Raw genomic sequence first — 27062 nt, 5'->3', positions numbered from 1 at the left:
GTAACTTTGCCTCAGTCCATTTGTCCATTCATATTAAACATAATAGGTAATAAAGTATTCCAGCAAACAGACAGCGTTATTACAACTATAAAAAGGTTCAAGGCTTGTTGAAAACTACAGTAATCCATTATTTTAATCAAGTGATCGCCATAGACAGATACCAGGTTGCACTTTCACATCTCACTTTAGGAGCAAAAACAGATCTTCAAATAGGAGAAATTAGAATATCCAGAAATTTATTTAACACTTTTATAAAACTCATGTGAGCTAGATGTAACCTCCGTGAGTGATTGTTTTTTTCCTGTGTGGAAAGTGGTGGTAATATGAAATGGAGAACTAGAAGAAAGTTAATTATACTGTATATACAGTAGCTCTTACTTAGGACTAACCTTAAGCATGGGTGGTCTGGCAGATTCTAAAATTTAGCAGTCATGGTTGGCTAGCTCTCAAACAGCTGGAATTTCCATGTGCAATCCTTCTCTATGATAGATGAGCCTGAATTTGCCCAAGTGTCCCACGGACTGTTAGCTTCCAAACTAGATAAAGCCTGTTTACATGCTATTCTTATGATACACATATAAAAGACAAGTTGCGCTACTTATGTAATATGGGAGTCTGATTGGTAATTTAAGCAAACCATACCCCTGAATTCCTTTCTTGTCAACAGTGGTGATATCCCCCACATAAAATGGTCTGAAGTGTCAAAAATATAAAATTTGCGTAAGTGTTCTATGATAATGTAGTACTATAGTGTAGACATAATAGTAATACCAACTCTGGACAGTTTCCTACTCCAGGAAAATACCTGGGATTACCACACTTTGTGGCACCACACATGTTGAGAATATAGAATAGAATCACTAAACATAGCATTAATTCACAAGTGTGCATGCAATCTGAAAGCATGGAACTAATGACAAACTGCAGACTAAGAGTTTATGATATTTAATGCTTCAATGATTCATCTGTAAACAGCATCAGTACAGTCTGCTAATCTGAAGAAACATTGACCAACACAAAACCATAATGTCACAAAAATTATTGCATGATAAATCCACCATGAGGTTCCTCTGGCCAGATTTATACGACTTAATGTCCAGTTTTGTAATGGATTTCTCATTGCTCTGCACAGGCAGCACACTACAAAAACAAAAATTATATATATATATATATATATATATATATATATATATGTTTTTTTTTTTTATAATTTTTTTTTTTTGGGGGTTAGTTAAGATATAGTTGAAGCTTCAGTAAGAAAAATAATAATAAAAAAATATATATATATTTTTAGAAGGTTTACTTTATAGAGTTTGTATAAGGGAAAACCCCCAAGCATAATGGGAATGCAGCTTTAAGGAACAGTTAAAATGATAGGTTGGGAGCCCACTTCTAGGCTCTGCCAGAGGCCCAATTTCATCAGTAATAACTCAGAGTTAATAGGCCTCAGGGTAACTCACTTCAGACGACAATTTTTTTTCTCTCAACATGGTTGTGTTACATCACACCACCTAACTTGTAACATCTGAGCGTAGGAGACCAGGATGAAGACATCCCAATAGCCACCAGTATCTTTTGGCCTTGTAAGACCCCAGAGGAAATAAATAAAATATGTTTTACCAGTGTGTGTATGCATACTTTGTTTAGGAGGACTTCTAACAGTAGTAATGTACTTACTCTATCTTAATCTGTTGCTTTATCAGTCCACTGCCATCTATTGTCAGAACAACATCATCAACACTCTCAGATAATGGATTGAAGAATGTGATCTCTACATGAAGAGGTTTATTAACATAGGCTTCATCAATCACCTAAAACACAAAAACTGTAAAGTTAATCTCCATGCAAGGTGTAGAAATAAGCAAGAAGGTTTGTAGCAGAAAGTTTGTTTAAAGACAGCCATTTGTATTTCATTTTATTTTTTTTGGTGTTTGAGTTCTTCTAGCACTATGGCAGGGGAACCCCATGCTCTGCCCTTCTGCTACAGCGTCAGCTGGTATTGAAAATTAGGTGATGAAAATGGCAGTCTAGGCTCAGAGGGCATGGGGTGATTGATTTCAAACCAATATTCTGCCAAAAATCTGACAAATTGGTCAGTGGTATCAATGGCAGAACCCCCCCCCCCTTTTTTATCTATACACTATGCATAGTACTGTAAATAAGAGTTATGGTATAACATACCTTGGTTAACTCTTTGTTCGAGGTCCATGGAGTCTACCTTGGGGTATGTAGTTGGAGCAATCCAATGCACCAAACAGCAATAGCTTTGGAGCTCCCATCATGCACTGGTCCTCCTCCCTAAATTCCCCACCCTCAGCCACAGGCATAGTTTGTAAACAAGCCTAATGGCAAGAGATGGAGCATGGAGAAGTGCAATGTACACAAGCAACACTAAACATATGAAGAGGGAATCAGTGTTACAAAGAGGCTAAAGAACAGATCCCAACTGCGGCCAGGTGCGTTTGAAGTCCACAGGGCACCCACCCTAAGAAAAAGTTGTTGCATAATAACCAATTTTCTTCTTCAGGATCCATAGGATCTACCTTGGGGGATGTTCTAAAGCATTTCCCTTAAGGGTGGGGATGCTCCTGCGCAGAGAGGAGAATCAGCCGCCTAAAGGAAGCATCCTGGGAGGCAAAAGTACCAAATGCATAGAATTGGATAAAGGTCTGGATGGAAGACCAAATGGCTGCCTTGCACAGCTGTTCAGCCGAGGTGCCATGTCTAACCGTCCATGATGGTCCCACAGACACTGAATTGTGCTGTTACCTTGCTAGGGACAGGGAGATCAGCTTGTGTATAGATTTGAGAAATAGTCATACGCAGCCAGTGAGCCAAAGTTTATTCGCTGACCAGCCTCGCTTGTGAAATCCATATAAACACAAAGAGCGAATCAGATTTCCTGATGGAGTTGGTACGATCCACGTAAATACGAAGGGCTCGAACCACATCCAGGGAAGCTTCACCTGTAGACAGGTCTGAAGGCTGAAAGGCCAGGACTACAATTTCCTCATTTATGTGGAAACAACCTTTGGAAGGTAACCCGCCTTAGTACGGCAGACCGCTCTATTTTGCTAAAAATTCAAATATGGAGAATGACATGACAGTGCTGCCAAGTCAGAAACTGAGCTGAAGAAATAGCAAGAATGTGTGTCTTCGCTGTCAGCCATCACAAGTCCACTGTATCTAAAGGGAGGAGATTGCAGTGCCCTGAGAACCAAGGATAAATCCCACAGTGCCACCGGTGATAGAAATGTAGGTTTGCAGCCGAAGAACCCCCTGTAAGAATGTGCCAACATCCGACAAAAAGGCAATCTTGCGCTGGAACCAAACTGTCAAAGCAGAAACCTGAACTCTCAAGGTAGCCAGGCGAAGACCTAAGTCTAATCCAGCCTGAAGAAAAGCAAGTACTCTCAATACCTTGAAAATCTTATAGTCATATTTTCTATGAGAACACCTAAAAAAAAAAAAAATAAATAGATATATGAATGCCAAATTCTGTGATAGATGCGGCTGGAAGCAGGCTTACTTGCCCTCATAGTCTGGAAAACCCTTGGCCTTTAAGACTGAAGACTCAAGAGCCATGCCATCAAAGCCAGCAGAGGTAAATCCTGGTATAGGCAGGGACCCTGCCTTAGCAGACCCAGCCGTAGAGGCAGTGGAAGTGGACTGTACATGGATAGACATGTCAGGTCAGAGAACAAATGCCTCCTGGGCCAGGCAGGGGCTAATAGTATTATCCTGCCACCTTCCTGCTTGAACTTTGACGACTCTTGGGAGGAGGGAGATTGGCAGTGAGGGGACTTCAGGTTAGCATGCATGTTTTCTCCAGAGTGTCCACAAAGGCAGCTGATGGGTCCCTTGTTCTGGACCCATACCTGGGACCTTGTGGTAGTGACATGACGCCATGAGATCTGCATCTGGTAATCCCCTACTTGTCCACCAGGGTTTGAAAGATGTCCTGATGAAGAGCATACTCTCCGGCGTGTATGTCCCGCTTCCCAGTTGAGAACACCTGGGATGAATATTGCAGAGATTGCTGGAAGATGGCAGAAATTCTGTTGTGAGCAGAATGCCACTTCCTTGGCAGCCAGACTTGGTGTGCCTCCTTGATGATTGATGTAGGCCACTGCTGTCGCATTGTTAGACAGACCCTGGACAGGCCTGCCCTGTAGGAGGTCCTGTGCTAGTATGAGCACTGCACGAAGCTCCAATATATTTATTGGTAGGTGACTTTCTTGGAAGGTGTGGTGACCCGTCACCGCTCCCCATCCTTGCCGACTTGCACCTGTGGTGAGAAGTACCCATAACAGATGACCCTTATTTAAATGAGTAGTCTCCCGCCACCAGGCGAGCGAGAGCAAAACCTCTGGCGAGATGCAAATCATCCAAGACTTTATCAGATGATACTGACCATCCCATTGAGCCAGGATCCATTGTTGCAGGGACCTGGAGTGGAACTGGGCATAGGCCACCAGGTTGAATGTGGAAGTCATGGAGTCCAGCACCTGCATTGCCAAGTGTACCAACACAGTTTGCATGCAAAGATTGTGCACACGATTCTGTAGTGCCACAATCTTGTCTTCTGGTAGAAGAATTCTCTGTCCCAGAGAGTCCAGCATCGCCCCTTGGTTGACCAAGATTTTGCCTGCAGCTTCTTCTAGGAATGACTGTCTCGAGGAAGACTTTATTTGCTCCTCCCTGTGGGCGAAAGGACAGCTGACTCCCTAACTTTAGAGGTAGCCATGGATGGCAATGCAGCTGACTGGTGTTGCCAAGGAAGTCATTATGTGATTCAGCTCTAGTCCAAACAGTACCTTCCTTGCAAAAGGCAAGGATTCAAGAGCCTTCTTAGATCCAAGAAGGATCCAGGGTCCGTGGGCTGCAACTGAGTTTGCAGACACCCTAGAAGCCAAGATACCTGCGTCAATAACAGCTTCCCCCATATACACAGCTGCTTCTTGCATTTGAATGAGTAGAGATTGTTGTTCTCTGGTTGCATCTGGCATAGTATCTTCCAGAGTGGTCCATTCTTCCACAGCTTTGTCTACCCAGGCTACAGCTATAGCTGGTCTGGTAATAGCGCCAGATACTGAAAACATTGTTTTGAAATTATTGTCAAGTTCTCCATCTGTAACCTCTTTCAAAGAGGACGCTGCCTAATAAGTCTTGTCACATGAGTATCTACCGTTGGGGGGGCGGGGACTTCCCATTTGTTACACTCACCAAGTGCAAGTGGTTATCGAGAGGTTATATTCCTTGTAGCATGGAAATGCTTACCAGGAGTGTCACGTGATCAGACTGAGGGAAATAACTCTTAGGCCACTTTGACGTCTAAAGACCAGAGTCTTAGGTTTCACTGGCATCTCTTCCTCTATACAGGAGGAGAGCCCTCACCGGACGGAACTTCCACTAAGACCCAGAACTCTGAGTATCAGAGTATGCTGAGGAGGCAGGGCCAGACTTCAGGCAATGACTGAAGAGAACCTTTTATGCCCCTGCTTTACCTAATAGGTCTATACCTGCTGAGAGGCTATAGACAGAGGATGCTGCTGACTAGAGTGAGCAGTAGAATTAACCCAACAGGAATTCATGGGGGACATACACATAGGATACACATGCTGTGAACACCCCATAGCATGAGGTAATACCACTGCAGCAGGAGCCCGTGCTTCTGCAGCCTTGGCTACCTAGTATGACAAAATCTGAGGCAACATGGCCACCCAGGGTGGCTTTGGTGCAGGTGTACCGGATGGCCCAGGTATCTGTTTACAACAGTTACTACACAATATATCCTGTATAACATCCTGCTCCGACAGGCCTGCCGCAGAGGACTTGCATGTCTTCAGCACTGGTGGTTCAACCATCTCACCTTTAGATTTGACAAATTAGTAAATGGTATACAATGCAATATGACTATCAATTAAACTCCCCACACACCTCTTCAGAGGGATGAGAAGAAACAGCGATAGATATAACTGACAGTTTAAAAAACAAAACACAGGTGGCACACACACAGCAGCTAGCATACAATGCATAAATACATACAATTGCTATTGCAAATGGACTATCAACTAAATAGCCCCGAGGGGGTTGTGGTAGGATGTAGAGTGCTATATACCAGACCCAGGGGAGAGTTATACAGAGAGACAGACCAAAACTCTGAGACCAACAGCTGCAGCCGTACAAACAAACACTTACTGCGAGAGTCTCTTTACACGAGGTGTTAGATATAGTGAACCAAATGTGGGAATCCATAGTGTCTGGCGGGGAGGAGCACCCATCTCCCCTAGGCTGCGATTTTGAGGGCCAGGTACGCTGACCTCACAGTACTAAGATGTTGACTAGTCTGCCTCTAGTGCATCTTTCCACCTGTCCCCGGCAGCAGGCAATATGGCACCGGCCGCCTTAGTGAGGACACATCACACAAGGCCTTCACCCACAGCTGCCTCTGAATCATCTACATCGGAAACCCGGATTGCCAAACACTATTCCCCGTGAAGAATCGCTTACCCATCATCTCCATGACCCGACTGCAGTCTGGACCCCAGCGAAGGCCTATAGCCAAGCCATGCTGAGGCCTGCCGAGAACCTCAGGGCATATAGCGGTACTGTGTCATCATTGGCGCTGGTACCGCTAAACTCTAAGCTTTCAATGAAACTAAGTTTTTTGTATTTGTTTTTTTTTAAATTTAAGAGGCCTGGGACTGCCTAGGCAGTCCTGCTGTATAACTGGTCGCACAATAAAAAAAAACACCACAATGCCTGTGGCTGAGGGTGGGGTATATAGGGAGAACCAGTGCATTCTGGGAGTGCCAAAGCTGCAGCTGTTTGGTGCATTGGATTGTTCCAACTAAAAACCTCAATGTGTATACTGTGGACCCTGAAGAAGAAACTGTTTTAGGCATCAATGGCAGATTGGTTTTTCTGTTAACTGGAAATTGACTGCAAACATTGTATATACTCTGAGATGGTGAAGTTTGACTCATCATCATCAAAATTGGCAACATTCAAGCTGTTCATTGCCCTTTTAAGGTTTATTTCTAGTTTATTTTATTTAGCACAATTTATATTTAGTATGTTTCCTTGACACGAAAACCCCATGTCTAACTCAGACTGCTGTTTATACAGTCACATGTACACTACTGCAGACTGCTTGATTGTGCTAAATATACTGGGTTAAACCTAAAAAAAACCATTAAATACCAGTCTTATGGTGTCAGTCACTATTGGGGTTTGGGCTTTTGGACCATTATTCTAAATCAATTCTGTAACCTGTATGAGAGGTGAGACTCAGGTTGCAAGAGATCATTTCTACTGTGAAATGTGCAGTAGATGACAAGCTTCAGCTCCCACATTCGGTAGTCTTGAAGTTTGGAATGATGCATTTCGCCAGCTTCAAATATTCACTTTGAACTCACCATTTCAAAGCCTACCATCCCTACTCCTGAATTTCCACTCCTCCCCTATAATTTGCTCCTCTACAGTTCAACCCTCCTCTTATGCAAGGACCCCCTTCCTCATGTTCACCTCTAGCACTAGCATTGCCTCCAATGCTCCTCGCATCCTAGCTAATTTCAGCAACTGTGCTCACCCTTGGTAGGACACATGCTCATTGAGTATGTAACTGCCTTCTCCAAGCAATTCACCTCCACCGGCCAATAAAAATAGTGAGTTTCCCTAACAGTCACCTCTAGGCCACATCCTTCCTAGTTTGGAACAATAGAGCAATAACCCAACAAAGATATGTCAACTTAACATTTACTGTACCATTGTCATGTTATATTGTTTTGTATACACCCTTTGCAGAGCAGGACTTTTCATACCTCTATATGAATTGGTGGGCTCTTTAGAGTGATCACTGTTCTGGTCACAAAATTCAATCCAGCATCATCTGCACATTATTATTATCTGTTGTCAGGGTGTCTTTAAACTGGGAATAAGATATAGAAAGCTCTAGGTTTTTCTCTGGAAAACAAAATTAGCAAGTCAACAACATAATAGCAATTATGTAATAAGTTTACTACAAAAAAGTTCAGAAACATAAGGGAGACCTGAGACAAAAAGGTAATGTCATTGGTTTCTATTGATTGGATAAACTGGTCAAAACATGGTTCAGACCAGAAAATGGCTGCCTCTTTAAAATTAGAGGTGTGGTTTGGTTTTCCTGAAAACCAAATACCCCCTGATCTTTGGGGTCAAATAGAGTCCGGTCTCTGATCACTTTTAAGGTTCCAAGAAGAACAGAGTCCCGGCTGGGGTTTCCTGCAAGTTCGGGATTTAAAAACAGAATGTCTGGTTTTGGATAGCATGTAAACTGGTCCAAAATACATGATTTTACCGGTTTTATCAATTTTAAAGACATCAGTAACTATAGAAGAACATGAGGGTATTTTTGCCAAAACACGGGGGTCCGCAAACATTGACTTTAAAGTCAGCACACTAAAGAACAGCAGAAAAGTTACATTGAGTTTGTCATTTATATTTGAAAAGATCTAAATTACAACATTTTTGTAGTACAGCTAATAAACTACTTTAAAGTTAGTAATAAATTATGGGTGAAACAAATCTAATGTTTACCACCTATTATTCTGAACTTTTTAATTGAATTATTGAAAATTTCAAGGAGTCTCAGGCTTCTTTAGAAGGGTGTAGTAGGTATTACCACCGGCCGCAGCCTGGCAAGAGTGAAGATCCGATCATCCCTTAGGTAAGTATCGCTAACCTAATTCTACCCCCTAACCCTCCCTTGGGGGTGCCTAACCCTAACTCAGAGTTTGACGCCTGTCATTAGTCCCATGCCGGGATTAGAGAGTCTGAAAGCCGGCGGTCAGCATTTAGACCATAGACTTCCAGACTACATCCCCTTTAGAAGTGTTAAAGTGCTCCTGGAAATTTTAAGTGTTAGTGTATAAAAACCATGGGTGGAAGCACACAGATCATACACCTCATTTATACATACCTTCATGTGGCTCCAGTGTAGCAGACTGTGCGTCAGTTAAGATTTCCTTCACTGCGGCTCTAGTGTACACAATGCCGGTTGCAGTCATTTTGATACTTATATTTTTGCTACTTGCACATTTATTTTTCAAGTTCAGGGAAAGGAGGACATCCTGACCAACCTGCGTCTCAGGGCCCTGGTTAAAAGTAGCAGAGAAGTCAGGTATTGGGGCAGAGCCTGTATGATGTACAAGGTCTTCTCCAGGTCCAGATGTTGGGCCATGTGGCCTTGTGCTGATGCTAGAATCCTTTAGTTTTTCCTGAGCCTTCTTAAATATGTCTCTCTCTTTGCCAGAGCCTGATAATGGAAGATATGGGTTAATTAGACCTATTAGGACTGAAGTTCAAAAATGTTTTTTTTTTGTGTTACTCAGATGTTTAGGGTGCTGCTAGTTTGAAGTCTCCTTTAGAAGAGGTCACATCTAAAATAATTTGCACGCATGATCTGGAGTTGAAGGCTAGAGATCAATACAGATAGCATCAGGACTGGCAGGCAAACTTGCACAAGCCCTCTTAACGCCGACAGACAATTTTACCATGGGAACAAGTATCCCTCAACTTTTTTGGTAATATTTTAATGGCAAGTTGGGGGGGGGGAACTTTGCCTTCAAAACTGCATCAATTCTTCTGTCTACACTTGCAGTTGAAGGAACCCGGCAGGAAGGTTGTCCAACAATCTTGGAGAACTAACCACAGACCTTCTTTGGATGTAGACTTGCTCAATTGTTTCTGTCACTTCATGTAATCCAAGACACTCAATGTGCAGATCAGGGCTCCATATCAATTACAGAACGTCTTTTACTTCTTTACGCTGAAGACTGTTCTTAATGACATTAGCTGTATGTTTGGGGTCGTTGCCCTGCTGCAGAATTTGAGCCAGATGCCTCCTTGATGGTATTGCATGATGGACAAGTACCTGTCTATTTCTCAGCATTGAGGATACCATTAATCCTCACCAAATCCCCAACTCCATTGGCTGAAATGCAGGACCAAATTTGTAAGGAACCTCAACCATGCTTCACCGTTGCCTGCAGTCACTCATTGTGCTGCTCTATAGTCTGTCAGCAAACCACCTTCTGTTACAGCCAAATGTTTAAAATTTTGACTCAGTCCAGAGCACCTGCTGCCATTTTTCTACACTCCAGTTCATATGTTCTTCATGCATAGTCTAGTTGGCCTTGTTTCCACATTGAAGGTATGGCTTTTCAGCAAAAGTTATTCCATGAAGGCCACTTCTGGACAGACTTCTTCAAACAGTAGATTGTGTACCTGGGTGCCACTGGTTTCTGCCAGTTCTGAGCTGATGGTACATCTCAGAGTGACTGTTCCTCACCCAGTTTTGAGCCTCCTACACAGCTGTTTCAGTTAATGACTTTCAACCTACATATGAAAAAGGATCATCACCTGTTTGGTATGATTGGTTACAAACACCTGACTATAATCCTACAAAATCCCTGACTTGGTGCAAGTGTACCTAGAAGAATTGATGCAATTTTGAAGGAAAAAAAAAAAAGGGAGGTCACATCAAATATGGATTTCATTTTGATTCCTCTTCTCTTCACTTAGAATTTTGTTTATTTTTATCAATTAAATCTTTCTTGTTTTGAAGCATTTTTTTCCCCATACCCGCCTAAAACGTTTGCACAGTAATGCAAGTATATTATATATTCCACCCAAAAAAAAAAATAATAATATTCAGAAAATTCTCACCAAGGCCTTTAAAGCCCCCCCCCCCCCCACTCCCCCATCTGGGACACTGTACTGAGCGCTGCTGCACTCTGGACTGACAGCGACATGACCAAGACAGCGATGCAGAGTCTTGGTAGACCATGCTGCAGTTTACCAGATTCTAATTTTGTTGTATTTCCAATAGTAATGTACATCATTAACCTTCATTACTAGTACTACTATTTTATATTTAGTATTGTATATAGCCCCTTTTGTGGAACCTGGTTCTGCTGCACCATATGGTCCACTGTAAATTCAGCAATGGAAATTTGTGCTCCCCCCTACCTTTCTATGATTTCCTAGGCCTGTGCTTGTTTTGCTTAAAAGGTTAATCCAGCCCTGGCCTGTATTGCAGCTGTAGTAGATGAGCCAAAGAAACTGAAAATAAGAAAGTTGTAAAACCAAAACTGACAACATTCAGCATTTTAAGTTCTAAGTGAGGGGGAGTACAATATAATAAACAAAGTTACTAGATGTGCACTATATACCTTCAGGATATTTATAATTATTAGTCACATCTACACGTTTGTTAGAGCCAACTGCCTTGGTGCTGTTGAATTGCCCAACTGATCGGGTGTTGGAGTAAACTTTTCTGGCTGATCCATCAGGATATACCATCCAGTTTACAATATCAGCATTCACTTCTGCAAATACAAATGCTGTATCAAACTGCAAATCCACATCTCCCTCTTTAACTGCATTCAGCGAACATGGTCCAAGACAGTACAAGCCAGATGTAGAGAAGAAAAAAAAAAAAGTTATATTATAATTATATATATTTATAAGAATTAGACTGAAATCTCCATTTGTAATAAAAAGGTCAACTAACACTTGTGGTGACAACTGCAGCAGCCTGCACTCTGTAAACACATACTTCTGGTGGGCTCACCTGTCATTTCCTGGCCTCACAGCCAGAGTTTGCTGCGAAATTAGGTTTCAACAAGCAAGGCCAAGATACATTGCCCACTTCTCCCAGGAACTCCATTCATCAGCTCCTTGCACCCAAACCTCCCACTCTGGTAAGCCCCAAGTCCAGTGATCACATACAATACTGTAGGTTTGTGCTTCTAACAATCAGTTACTGGAGTCTGCAAGGAACACTGCAGGGATGTAGTCAGAACGCAGACACCTGAAATTAGGGTTAGGCTAAAACATTGTCGACATTCTGATGTTTGACATTCACAATGCGGACATTAAGAGGGATGACATTAACATAATGTCATCCCTCTTATTGTCCGCATTGTGAATGTCAACATTATGGTATTGACATAAGGAATATAGACATTATAAATACCATACAAGGTGTGGTCAGTAGTAATTTCAGCTCTAAACAGCCCCAATCTGTTTGCTTGACTTTAATTCAAATAGGCTAGTCGCAAATTAGAAAAACCAGGCTTTGAAAGTTCAATACAATGAGCCAGTTTGGGAACCAAACCATAACAATCAGAAGCATAGATGCTGGAAAATTGCATCAGCCCCACTAGGTTTATATGTAAGACTGCAGAGTGAGTAGTATGCAAGTTTGTATTGCACATGCCAAGAAAGCAAATGCGTTCACAGCTATGCAGCCCTGTTCACATCCAATGGAGTCACTGGGTCAGTGACACCCAGTGCAACCAGTACACCACCAGAAAGGGGGAGTGACCTTGCAGCACACCTCTGGTTACATCACACTGGGGGCATGCCCAGCACTCCCAGAGATGCCATGTTGCCCTCAGAGGTTCCCTGCACATCAGAGCAGCACCCAGATGAATGAGGAGGAGCCAGAACTTTGATGCTTCACTGTGGGGGTTGACACCAAACTCTACAAAAAGAAAGGTGGAATGGAATAGGGTGGTGTTTTCACATACAAAGTTCAGTAGTTGTAATTTACACAGATACAGGACTAAGTAGGGGTGTGTGAGTGATGTCATTGCACAGTGCACTGGGGCCAACCCATATCAGCACCTACAGCCAGTAACGCTGCTGCAGAGCTGCCCCATTTGGCTTGCAGAGTGCTTGGACATGCATCCAGCAGAGCCACCTAAGGAGCAGTGCTCCAATTCCTGGTGGCCTGTGCCCTCTCCAGCTATGCACAAATGCAGCACAGCAAGTGCATATTCACAGATTAGGAGCAGTTTTTCTGCACCTTCTAGGCAAGTTTGTAAACCAGGCACATGTTACCAATTCAAAGACATACACCATTTTTCTGCAAACTTCTAAGCAGTAAATGCCCACATTGGTGCCATTTGTGCCTCAGCACAAGTATGTGGACTGAAGTGGTGCATAGTACAATATGACAATGCAGGGTTTTGATAATTTAAAAGTCATCCATTCAAGAACTTCTGTATGCAGTTTATACCTTCACTTTGTTCCTGTGGAGTTGCATCCAAAACCTGCCATCCATCATAGCTTGAACTGATGCTCTTTCTAACAAACCAGCCTTCATTCCACACATGGAAATTCCTGAATAGTGTACAGTGAAAAATTCAATCTATAAAACATTGGCAGACAACAGTAGGTTTTACATATTTGCTGAAGTGAACTCAGTGGTCAATACACAGACAACCTACAAAGCTTATGCACCCAGATTGACTTCCCAGTGCATGCCTACTTTCACTTCCAGGAACACCTACACTAATGAGAATTGTGCATAGCTAGGTGGAAAAGTATTAAGGTGCCCAAAAATGGTGTAAAAAAGGACATGTGTTCAAAGCAGAACCTTCAAGTATTCTAATTAAATGGATGCATCTAAATGCCTGCTCTATAGCCTCATTTATGGCTTACATTGAAGGAATACTGGCCTGCCTTTATTACAAAGTGCTTGCTTTGCTTCTCCTAAAACAAAGCCTCACATGGAAAAAAAAAAAAAAGTCAAAAGTTTAGATAGGACAGTCCTGATTTCATTAGATTGTGCCACAGAAAGTTGTTCTCATCAGCATCAATTGAGAGATAAGGATGTCCCATAAATCCTGTGCACCAGCGGCAGGATTAAGCAGCATACTTTATCCTTAAAATGTTGGCTATAAAACACCTCTAGAAGTCCCCATGTCACCTCAATTTACAGTAAATGATCAAAATAAGATCCTGGTAAAGACACCAAAGCACAGGTTACCAGAGCTAGATGGGAAAGATCTAGGGACAAATTGGCGTAGCCAACTTCATAAATAGGTGTACTATACACAAGTCTTCCACTCCATGAAAAGCACCATGTTTTGCTAAAAGTAGGTTGACTCCAGTGTCCACTGTTACATAACAGGGCTTGGCCATTGTCATAGGTCCTCTGGGTGTTGGGATAAGCCTGTCAACATATACAAGGGTCTTTAGCAAGTGGAGCTTTCCTAGAAATGAAATACACTCTGGCTGCATATTGAGAGTCAACCTGACCATGACAGGATCCTGACATTGGTGGGTATTATAACTTTAAAAATGCTGCTTACTGATATCTTTAAATTTACAAGACCACAAATTGTTAAAATGCTCCAACTTTAAACATGCTGCTTACTGGCATCTTTTCATTTAGAATACTCATGCAGTTACAATGCTCCAAGTCACAATACACCAGTGTTTGATCTCGGAGCCAGCAGGGTCAGGATGATATAGTCACTATGGGGACAGCAAGTATATCATCCTGAAACATTGCCATTTTACCTCTAGTGGTTCGGTATGAAGTAAAGTAGCAATGGAATTTTGTTTGAAGCAAAGTGTGGGTGCTTTGTAGTGATAGTTGAGTTCTAAAGAAATATGGTGCTGCAAGGACTAAGTGGTGGACTGCACATATTTGCATAGGTCAAGAAAGATCCAGAAAAGATAAGCCAAGCTGTAGAAATATTCAAAAGTCCAAACAGTGTGCCACAGAGGCAGGAGTTAGTGTGAGCCGTGAGAAGCTGCATCCAGCCAGAGCTGTAACTAGGCTTTGGTGCCCTGTGCCAGAGAGAACATTGGTCGATTCCCCCCGCCCCCCATTTTTTTAAATAGGGACGCAAGATCTGAAAAAGTCCTCATGAGGAAGGCTAAGGAAGAGAGGGATAAAAAAAAAAAAAGGAAGGAATGAGCGAGATTGATCATAAATCGGGAAAATTGATAGGCCCAAACGGCACAGATTGCACCACCCTAGTTATGGCCTGGCATCCAGCCATGTGTCTACAGTATTTGGTGAGACAAAGCCAATTGTATTTGCTAGCAACGATTTACCATAAATGTTGCCACCTACTACAGTTACAGCACTGTAATGAAGACAGCCCCAGAATACATTTATTTAAGAGTCCCAACAGTGCTCCCCTCATAATGGCCTGGGCTGCCATGGTAAAAGCTGTAACAGGTATCCAGCACTGTTAGGTTAGAGGACACCAACTGTTCGAGGATCCAGTGAGCACTGTAGTTTGGCGACTACAGTATACTTGAATGCAGCTGCATATTTCAGTTTGTAGGAAATATCACCATAATCAATAGGTCTGTAGAGTCTCAGTAAAAATAACTAATATTTGAAGAATCAGTTACGACCAGTGGTGTATTTTACCTAGGGGCTGCAACCCTCCCAGTACCATCTGCCACCTCAGTGAGCCAGTTGCTGTCTGACTGCACTGACAAGCAGTGATTTCCCTTCAGTGATTTAACCAGCAAGAGGGGGGGGGAGGGGCAGGGGTTGATGTAACCAGCTTGCCACATCCAGGAGCAGCCAATAAGTCAGATTTTTATTGGCTTCCGCACCCAGGGCGTTCCTCTGCCATTTGCCCACTGAGATTTTGTTATCAGCGGCCGGCCAGCAGCTACTTCCCTGCTGCCGGAGGCTGGAGCTCACTCCTGAGCTCTGCCTTACAGCTAGTGCAATGGGTGAACTGAGAGAAGTCATTATGTCTACCATATTGCTCAGTGAGAGGACAGAGGAAGGAGCAGTCAGATGACGGCAGGAACGGGGCTTTAGGCAAGTATAGTATTGTGTGTAAGGGGCACTGTATAAAAAGGAAATACTACTGGGGCACTGCATAAGGAGCACTACTACTGGGGGCATGAAGGTGCATATGGAATGGAAAGGAATGTTCCAAGAGTGATGAGTAATGGTGGAGTGTCATGTTGACACCCCCCCTTATTTTTCAGGGCCGCGGGCCTTGGGGCATGTGACCACTTGTTTTTTGGCATGCACACAGTTGATGGGGGATGCGCGCGTGACACTTAATCTTGCCCTGTGCTCCAAAGAACCTAGTTATGCCACCGCGTCCCACTGAAAGCGCTACCTGCCTGATACAGTACAGGCAGTCACAGGGGGAGGTGTGCTACCCTGGGACTACCAGTCCAGGCTGTGATAAGCAGAACTGTACTTCTAGTGGTAAGCCTCTCCCCTGCCTTTCAGGCAGCCCTATACAGCTTCTAGGGGCTTCAGCTGATGCAGTCCCTAGAAGCCAGTGTTATTTGCATGTGTGGCGCCATTGCCGCTTGCAGATATGCCGGTGCAGGGACAGTCTCCTTTCCTTGGGCAGTCCATCATCCAAGATGACGGAGCCGCTGCTGGTTATGACAGGTTGTCTTGTAGAGGGTGTTATTTATCATAGAGAGATAGTGTAGCAAGTCTTTATTACCACATTATTGCAATAGAATGGTGTTTGATAACTTCAGTAGCCAACTTTTTTTGCTATTATAGTGAAATAAGTTTTAATCTACCTACCAAACTTAATTGAAGGGAACCCAACCAAGTATCCTTCCTGGGTCAATAATAAAAATCTTGTATTTACCATATCCAGACTACTTACAGGACACCATTCAGTAATGCATGGCAATGAAGCCCTTACAAATACCCCTTTTACACTGCTGCGATAACCCGGGTTATTTTTGGGTCTACCTGGGTCGCAGCTCATTGTAAGTGACCTGGCAATCTAACCAAGGTAGCTACCAGGGTCAGACCCAAAACGGACCTGGGTAATGCAGTTTAAACTGCGCAACCTGGGTTATCTGACCTGGGTCATGCCTAAAATTAGCTGATTGGTGGTTGTGGAACAGTCATCTCCCACTTTATGACCTCACAAGTTTAGCAGGGCAAACCCAGGTTCAATGTGAACAGGGCTGACCAGGGAATAACCCAGATAGATGGTGCTGTGTAAACGGTATCTGACCTGGGTTGGAACCATGTCTGAAAACAAAGGTTGGACCCAGGTTTTTGGTGGGAGAGGTTTTCTTTGCATGAGGACTGGTACACAAGCAATTCCACTGAAACTGGTAGTCACTAGTCAGACACAAAAATTGTGGCCTTTCACAGGCAAAAAAATGCAAATCATGCCATATTGAGCTAGCCCAATAGGGATAGAGGCCCCAGTTCAGTAGTGCACTGCTGACTGCAGATTCCTGATTGTCGGGAATCTGCGCATGTCTAGTATAGGTCCTGCATGATCGCACACAGGGCCCGATTTAGAGATGTACGCAATGGTTAGCCCACATCTATGGTTGGAGGACTGCATGTGCAGGAGGTGTACTCAGAGCCTCACAACTGTGCATCTACCCCGTTTTCCAGGAGAAGCCAGGCAATGGTCTGCGAGGGTGCTTGCAGACTTCCTAGCCTCGCAAGCTGCCAGGACCCGCTCAGGCTGCAGTAGGCTTCAGCTACTGCAGCCTGACCGAAGGGACAGCAATCACGCAGATGTGGCAAGGAGGCCCCTGACACCTTCTGCATTTGCATTTTGAACAGACGGAATTTCAGCCACTTGTGCACGCTCAGTGTTCGACAGTCTGCTGCCACCATTTGTGGGCAGAAAGGGGTGGAGACTGCCTCAGTTTCATTAGACGGAGGCACGTCGCCGCCGAGGGGGTGGGGCGGGGGTAAGATTGCAGGATTGGCTGATTGAGATTTCCTGGCCCGTTACATTTTCGAACCAGCCAGCTGAGTGATCTGCGATCACTCAAGATCTGATAATCGGCAATCATATCAGCCAGCTGTGTACTTGCATGCATTACTTATCCAAGCTGCGTTCAAAAAGGTGTGATGCCTTCTGCTGCATTACATGATTACTACAGGTGCTGTGGTTCCTCCAATTAAAACCCCCACTAATCTATAGTTACCTACAAACACACTAGGGTCTGTTTTGTCAGAAGCCAATTAACCTAAGCTCTACTGTGGCAGGGACAGATCTGAAGAATTTACAACTGAGTGCACCCTCTGCAAATATGTCAAGTGATACAAGTCCTATTGGAGAGAATGGCTTGCTTTAAAACGCTTGTAAAGTTTAAAGGCGATTGCTTAAACACCAATGAGTGATTTTCAGCTGCACTCATTCCTAAATTTTATTGCATTAAATTTTTCTAAGAATCTTTGGTTAAAAAAACTAAATAAATTCACACCATCTAGGACATCATTGGGTGCGAGGTGCTGGAGAAATGCACAACCTCAATAGTAGATATTGCCCCCTAAAAGTGCATTTGGCAGACAACTTTGTCATAAGCCAGAGCCATCTGTTCTGAAGTGTTGCCCCTACTATAAGAATGTTTGAGCACAGTATTACAACAGGCCAACAGCTAGCAACTAAAGTTCTAAATTAAATTGTTCAAGATCAGGTTAAAATCCATCTGCATGACATCTGACTCAGATTAACAGAGGCAAGAAGTATCTTTCAATGACATGCCATCTTATAAAGTACAGAGGTTGTATGCATTTCTAAACAGTATTATAAAATATGCGATGATATTTAAGGACGACGACAGGGAATGACAGCTATAAATAGAGTAAGATAAACAAACTGATCTTGTGTTCGGTTCCTTCATAAAAGCTTGTGTACTTCTAATATATTTGGCCATAGCACTGAATAGGTTCTTGGTTTTATCCCTTTTGCTTGGTATAGTAAAAATATAAAGATTTATGTGATCTCTAATAGGTACAATCAGATGCTGATAAGTGAGGCTTGTCAAGCCAATGGCACAAAATCCAGAGGAGCATACAAAATGAAGCATGGACTATGCTACTACACAAAGATCTTACCACACACTGTCTTCTGTGTCAGATGTTTCTCTTCCATCACTATCAACATATCGATCCACAATGAGGTTCCCATCAGTGTCATGAGCAGACTCAAAGTTGGAGACTGCACGCGCAGGAATCCCTAGGCAGCGGAGCACTGAATACAGATACACATTGTTTAATGTATGGAATGCAAATGAACTAAGGGCAATAGTCATGCAATCCAAGAGATACTTTCTGCACAGCTTACATCATTGCATTCACAATATTTTGGATGCACAATGCTCACCTACTTAATGCCCATTCATATTGGGGCAGTATACTTTAAATAACCATTACACTTAATGTACAGTAAATATTCACATTCTGTAAGTATATACATGCTAACACATTTTACCTACAGTTCACTTGAAGAGTTTACCCTGAGTGATAAATTGTGTAGCAACACTGCACCTGTTAAATCAAGAGGGTGGAACTGTATTTATTATGAGAAGCTACTACATAAGTTTTGTAACTTAGGGCCTGATTCAGACCCACTCGCGAGCGGCTGTCCGCTCGCAAGTGGGTCGATGTTATGGATTGAGCATGCGCACGACGGAGGGAGCTCCGTCGTGCGCATGCGCCAGACGCGACGAGCGAAGGAAAGTCCTTCGCTCGTTGTGTCTGATCAAAGGGGGCGTGCTGTCGATGTTGATTGACAGCACGCCCCCTTTGGTAGGCGTGCCGGGGGCGTGCCTCCCTGACGGGGGCGTTCCCACGGGAACGCCTCCCGTCAGAAGCCGGCCCACTGACATCACTAGTGATGTCAGTGGGAGTGATTTTGGCTCTGATAGAGCCAAAATCACTCTGGAGCTTGCGGTTGAAAACCTCAACCGCAGGCTCCGGCTCGCAATTTCGATGGTCGCGATGGTCACGACCATCGCGGCCATCAAAATGCACGCTCGTATAGCCTGTGGGTGGTGACCCACAGCTATGCAAGCGTCCAGGAGGACTCTCCATTTTCATGGAGGCCGGCCCTCATTCAGAGCGTGCGCTCTGCTCAGAGCGTACGGCTCTGAATGAGGGCCTTAGGCCTGTACTCAATTGTCATGGAAAGGTTTTGCCTATCAGACTTTCTGCCTCCTTCAGAGCGTGTCCCTGCTTTCTGCCTAATTCAATCTGGAAATAGACATCGGCAGAAAGTGCAGGAGGATTGGGAGAACCACTCTGTACCTCAGGAAAAGATGGGCTGACAGGAAATCATTAAGGATGTGTACCAATAGCCCAACTGAACTATTTAGGGTACTTAAGTGGTGTTAATTGCTTGCTATTGAAGCATATGGAAAAGAGGTGAAGACTGGCATAGAGCAGTGTTTGTGAAAATAAGTAAGCCAGTCATATTTAGACTACTTGACAATATGCTAGCACCCATTTTCAGGTCTCTAAAGTGAGCTTTTAAAAATGTGAAAAGCCACCCTCCTACATGCACCTGCAATCCAAAAGACACTTGGCCTCTCCTTACAGCACCCCATTTTGCTAGTCTTTATACTTTTAACATTTTTGCCCCAAAAAGGACATGTGTTTTGGGGGGGTAGAGGTATTTTTATATTAACTGATTTGTCCCAAGGGTTCTGAGTAGTTTCCCCATGTTAGCACCACAAAAAGATTCTCTACCTCATCTCCTGCTATTCAAAGCAGATCCTTTTATTTCAATGCATTGAGTTTCTGCATAGGTGAAAACCTGGAATTGAATTTGGAAATCTGTTTTCAGTTGAAAAAAAATCTCTAAAAGCCAGGCAAAGATGGCCTTTTACCTGTAATTGAATATGGCCGTTCATGTTTTACAAATTCTTTACTTCAATTTGGAGACACTTTCATTCAAACAATACATTTTATTGTAGTTACAGCAGCAGTTATATGTAAATGCCATTTTCTCTTTTGTAAGACAATAGTATATTTAACTAGAAAATCAATTCCCCTAACAATTTGAAATCATTTTTCTTCAACACTTGGATTTTTTTTTACTTATTTTTATATATTGCTGTAAAACGTAGAAGTCTTAAATGGACCACCCTGATATTTTACCATAATAAAAGTTTAATTCTCATCTTAAGCATGGTTGGTGTAATGGTTAGTATTACGGCTTTACAGCACTGAGATCTTAAGGCCGTGGTGTGAATCGAACCAAACTACGGCGTTTGTACATTTAGTGCTTGCTAGGGTCTCCTCCTACACTCCAAATAAGCCTGTAAGATAATTGGCTCCCAACAAAACTGAATCCTAGTATGTGCATGTATGTGGTAGGAAATATACTGTAGATTGTAAACTCCATTGGGGAAGGTACATCTGTGGATGACTAAATCTTCTGTAAAGTGTTGCAGAATATGATTGTGCTATATAAATAACTAGTAATTTGTGAATTAGAGTCTTGGTGTATCCCTTTTCTCTGGAGTTCAGCAGGTAGTGCTGCCTGATGTCTGCCATCCGAGTTATGCAGACTTTACCCCCTCCCTCACTTTAATTCTGCCTTGAACACTATGGAGTGTAATTAGATCTGCACAAACCTGTACAAAGTACTCCTGCATAAACCCAGCACTGCCCATATTTTACTGGTCCAGCCTTATTCCATTGGCGTAGGATGGGAACACTTCCATTCCATTGTGTGGGTTCTGTGCCCCCAGAATAGTCTGCACTCCAGTTTCCAAAAACCACCCCATGGTCATCATTGCTGTTAACCTAAAAAGTGAGGAAATAAAACAAAGATCTTTTCAAATCTGGGAATAAAGTTGGATCTGTATCTGCAGTAGGAAGAGAAGGGGAAGGAAATTACACCTCCCCTCTTAAGCTAAGCCAATACTATCGATTCAGAATTAGATATATCTAGAATTTTGCAGTCATGAAGGTTTGAGTGACAGTGCAACACAGAAATTGCCATATGCAAGTCACATTTAAATAACTACTGTAGTGAAGTAGCTGCAAACTATAACAAGTTCTATTGGAAACTAATGATTTTACAAACAAAAAAGGGTCCCATAAAGCAGATAGTTGCTAAACCTCAAGTAGCAGTGCATATGTTAAAGACACAAGTAACATTTCACCAATAGTTAAACCTTTGCTAGGATGGAAACTTATGCAGAAATATCTGTAGTCTTACCAAACTCAATTTGAGAGAGATTTCAGACATAAGCAAAGAGTTAGGTTATGCAAGCAAAGGTGGAGATTCAATGGTTTTACCTGTGACTTTCTTGTGGGTGCCTGACGGAGTAATTAAATTTTTGCTCTGTTCAGCTGCAAATCACTGCTGGAGCACAAATCTGCTTGCAGCCTCTGAGGCGGTGAGCAGAAATGTGTACTTTAGACACTAATGCAGCACTTATGCCCTATGGGGAGGGGAACAATTTAATTGCTCTGATGGGCACACACAAAACTGAATCACCTCCTTAAAGTCTAACAGCCAACTACACTTCAATTGTAGTTCACAAAACATGGCATGAAATAGTGTTATTGTTAATGAGTAAACCTTAGTGGTGGTTCAAAGGAAATTTGAGGATTCCATAATAAAATCCAACAACTATTGCCACAAAACCTCACTTCCTTCATTAGTCTTACCCAGTGAAATTAATCTCCGACCCACAGTGATGAACACTCCCTTGACCTGGTCTTCCCTCACTTCTATTCTCTCGTTTCCTACTGTCCAACCACAACCTCCTTTCATACACACTTTACTGTATTTGGGCATGAGGTAACCTCAATACTCTTGACCAAATCAATAGGCCATTTTCATGAATACAATTACTCAGTGACCAACCTGTTCTGCCCAAGCAGTTCTCATTTACAAGACACTTCAGTCCTAGACAATGAAGCTCCAGCCAACAGTTTCCAATAATCTAAATCCTTAACCATGGTACACTAAATAGACCCACTACCTGCAAAAATACACACACTTTTGAGCACAACTGAAGGCAATCTCACTCCACAAAGAATTCATACTCATATTACATACTGCCAGTGATTGATTTTAGCTAGGGGCTGCATCCCACTGTAAAATAAATCACTTTCCTGTGAGCTCCTAGGCTACCACTGTGTTCCAGCAGTCCTTTGGCTGCTATAATAAAAGCAGAAGTGGCTTCTCATTGGAAGGGCTTTCTGCTAATCAGGCAGTCTTGGGTGGGGGGGGGTAGGGTAGGATTATTCCCTCCCTGGAACTGCCAGTCTGGTCTAACATTAGCAGATGAGGCACTTCAAATTTGAAGCACTTCATTTTATTACAGCAGCCCCTCGCGCCAGTGCTGCTTTTATTGTGCTTTTTTTACATGCTCAATGTATAGGGGCTGGACCACAGCCAATGGGATGCTGCAGCCCCTCCATGGTATTAAAGTTGGGAACTGCCAATAAACATCACTAATTTGAAAAGCATACATTCTTCCCTCCTCCAAAATCCACCATGTCTAACCCCCAGTGTCTTTGCAAACCTCAGCTAGCTTCTCTGCACACCTGGACTTCTTCCCTCAGACAATAGTTTGGTACCTACTAAAGACAATCATTGTCTCAAGATGTTGCATCATGTGAAATCTTACATTGTCCTACACTCCCCAATCCACTTTCAGTTAATTCTTTCCAGCAACCAAACATTAAAGGGCTGATTGGGAGTCTGAGCCATGACCCAAGAAGGAATGACTGACCATCTTCAGTAGATGTGATCATTTGATGGCCCTGGTATTCTGATACTACTACTGATAAGGGGCATCTCCTAGGTGGACAGCAAATATTCAAGGCATATTTGCTTGTACTTCTATGATTACCCAGAACTTAAGCTAGATGAGTCACATGTTACCATGGCACTAAGCACTCTTCCCACGTAAACTGGATCATGTCTGAGTGAAACATCTTTAGCAGAATTTTTCTTGTAGTTTGAATTTTTATCCAGCAATGAGAGGGTTATGTCCAATATATCATCTTCAAACTGAAAACAGAAATAGAAAATCATTACTATAAAAGCGAGAATGACCACTCAACCTATAATTAAACATTGGTTCCTAGTGTTAGGGTAAAGGTAAACTGGGAGGCACCATCCTTTTTTTCTAGAAAAAGTGACCAGGTAAGTCTACCTAGTCTATTAGATATCTGGAATGGACTAGTCTGAAATCCAAGTTCTAGAACAGTACTTGCCTGTACAGACACTTCACCGCTTATTTTTGAAGGCAGCCCAATGCGATTCCACTTTACGGTTGGTAGAAAAGCAGATTTCATGCAAATAACCATTGTTGACATAGAAAGTGCTCAAATATTAATGAGACATCAGCACCATGAACCATTTTGACCCTCTTTTTAGATTGTACACTGGCTGATCTAGAGCACACAGTGTAAAACCAGATCTGGTTTCAGGTTTGGCACTCCAGCTGGATCAGAATTTGTGTGATCAAACTACACTGATGTGTTACTGAATTAACCATTTGCCCCAGTCAAAACAGTTGATTGAAATACAAATCCATGCTCATGGAAGTTTGTGTTCAAAATATCTCAAACATTGAAACACCTAAGCCACAAAGTACATTTTTACTCTGCCCGTCTAAACCAGGGTGTCTCAACCAGTCATCAACAAGTCATTTTGTGAATTTCTTTAATCATGCACAGGTGAGCTAGTTTATTTTGCAATAAAACAGTGATTATCCCACCTGTTTCCACAGACAGAAATCCTCAAGACATGGCTACTGTAGTTGGGAAAACTTGTGGGTTGAGGTTGAGAACTCCAGGCATAAATTATCAAATCCTTTGGCCTAGTTTTTCTAGATCCCCCATAACTTAGAAACAGAACACCAGAAACTACATCTTATCAACTTTCTTGATACCATAAACCCTACCAGTTTCCTTTTTGGTTCCAGTTACAGCACAACTTTAAGACCCAAGACTATGGGGTTTATTTGTGAAGAGCAGCACTACTGACCATGTTTATGCCAGATATTTAAAAGGGTAATTCTTTTACTAGCAAGACATGGCTAGTAAAAGCATTGCCCTTTTAAATATCAGTCAAACATAATCAGAAGCATCGGGTTTTACAACTTTATGCTTTGTAAATAAACCCCTATGGCTATAAGAAGGAACCAACTTTTTAAAATTTATGGGTGGTCACACCATCTCCCTTCCTAATGACTGAAGCGTAAAATGGACATCAGCTTCCCTACAACCTTTGGACTGGAATTCACACTAGTGCACCAGAGATATTAAACAAAGGACTCTTAAAATAATTCTACCTTATATGTTTTGTACCAGTAGGGAATTATTGAATAGAAAACATAGCATTCTATTACTTTACTGTTTCCATCCAAACTGTGCAGTTTTAAATAGTTTTTTGACAGAAGTTACCTTAATATAAGTATATAACTACTACATGTTATAGGATTGACCATTTAAGACCTAAATTTAAAGACATTAAGTATGTGAATATTCATGTTTAAAACCATCTACCCATCAAGGGATCTTTTCTTTTACACTATTTGATTATTAAACTCCTGACAGCTTGGAAAGAGTCACTAGTAACCTGGGCAGCATACAGGGATGATATCCCCTAGATCATATACTCCAAACCACAAAAGCGAGTGCAGGATACACCACCAACTAGGATTTGTTGCCATAACTAACCATCATCCTCCATTGCCCTAGTTTCCTCCTATAGTCCAAAAACACTGTTGGTTAATCTTACCAAGTTAGTGTACTTTACACAGATCTGTACAACTGATTGAGAAATTTGACAGCAAGTTCCATGTAATATGTGGACACCATTAAAAAACAAAACAAAACAAAAACGACAAAGAAGTGTATAGCTTTAATATTAAGCAGCCAAAGTTACCTGGCCATAATCCCAGTAACGAGATTGTTGCTCTGTGCATTCCCAATGAAAATTAGCCCAGTCTCATTAAGAACATACTCTCTCTTCTCATGTAGACCTCATCACCTGGATCAGAAATATGCACATTAGATGTAGGCTTCAACAACATAACAGATACACATATGGGTCTATTCATTAAGCCTTGGAGAGAGAGAGATAAAGTACCAAACAATCAGCTCCTAAATGTCAGTTTACAGGCTGTGGGGTCTATTTAACAAGCCTCAGATGGAGAAAAAAAAAAAAAAAGTGAACCGAGATAAAGTACCAGCTCCCAACTGCCATGTCACAGGCAGTTTGAAAAAGTGACAGGAGCTGGTTGGTTTGTACTTTCTCCATTCACATTACCAATCAGCTCCTAACTGTAATTTTTCAAACACAGCCTGTGACATGGCAGTCAGGAGCCAATGGCTGCTACTATCTCCATCCAAGTCTTAGGGGTTATTCAATTTGGGAGCGAAAAGTCTGTGCTGGACTTTTCGCTCCGCTTCGCAGCTTTTCCTGGGAAAAAGTATCGGGGGCGTGCCCGCTTTATCCCCGTATTCAATTAGGAAGCAGTGAAAACTGGAACCTGCAGAAAGGTAAGCATTGCTAAAAATTTGTGAATTTGGGGGTTTTGTTCCTAGGGCCCCCTAAAGATGTCCAGACATGGGGTTCACTCTGGGTACCCCTGTTTAGCCCAGCAGTATATTCTGCATTTTTAAATAGCCGCGGCAGGTGTTCCCCCCCCCCCGACATTAGAACAAGTGACGCAGAAGTGTTTTTTTCACTGCTTTTAAGTGGTTCCATCAAATTTGTATGACATTTTTCAATCTAAATTAGAACAAAACCTATAACTAAAACTATCTACACTGACCAATGATCTGTTCTGTAACTATGAATACTACGATACATAAAAATATTAATACATTTTCCTTACTCATTTATATATAATATATAATTTATTGAATACTATCTATATCCATCTACTTCACTATATTTAATTAAGTTTTTTATTGCATTTCACCAATTATTTTATCTAACACTATATATTTTGTTATATTTAATAAAGATTTTATTGTTTTAATTAAGATCTAGTTATTAATTTGTTAGCTATATATTTTGTATGCTTTATTTATACATAATTTTAAAAAGTCTTCTGGACTAACAAATACAATAATCATCTCTAAGATGTTATATTTCTTTGTAAAGAAATTTACAAATGAAACAAGACTGAGATAAAACAGTGGATACAAAGTTAATTGCATCTAATTAACAGGCAACAAATGATGTTCTAAGCTCCACATCTGTAAGTGATTACTATCATTACAGGAGCATAAAAAGAAGGCACATACTGTAGGAGTGAGATCCATTACCTCTGAGGAAACAGCCAGTATATGTGAGGCCGAGAAACGCATTAGGTTCTCTCACCCACCATTGCCTTAGCACCAAATAATTACTGGCAATCAGCCCCACACCACTCACTTGGATTTACAAATTTTTAAGTAATATACGGAGGCAGACTGCATGAATGGCTCTGACAGCTCTCTTCACAGGCGCATAATGGTGCATACA

At 42.2% G+C, this 27062-nt stretch overlaps 1 pseudogene across 1 annotated transcript; it reads right to left on the bottom strand.

Annotated features, from left to right (window-relative positions):
* Window positions 1-439: 439 nt before the first annotated feature.
* Window positions 440-26925, bottom strand: LOC148512606 (protein-glutamine gamma-glutamyltransferase 6-like; annotated as a pseudogene). The gene is made up of 12 exons (XR_015880185.1): window positions 26919-26925; window positions 25473-25569; window positions 23460-23588; window positions 21190-21361; window positions 18668-18803; window positions 13071-13173; window positions 11217-11460; window positions 8963-9298; window positions 7827-7968; window positions 1678-1811; window positions 1059-1140; window positions 440-547 (listed from the first exon to the last, which is right to left on the bottom strand). The product of XR_015880185.1 is annotated as a protein-glutamine gamma-glutamyltransferase 6-like (transcript).
* Window positions 26926-27062: the final 137 nt, after the last annotated feature.

This window comes from Taudactylus pleione, unplaced genomic scaffold (assembly GCF_031769625.1).
Source record: "Taudactylus pleione unplaced genomic scaffold, aTauple2 ptg000279l, whole genome shotgun sequence".
NCBI lineage: Eukaryota > Metazoa > Chordata > Amphibia > Anura > Myobatrachidae > Taudactylus > Taudactylus pleione.
The sequence above is the reverse complement of the archived record's forward strand: the minus strand, read 5'-3'. Positions and strand labels throughout refer to the sequence as shown.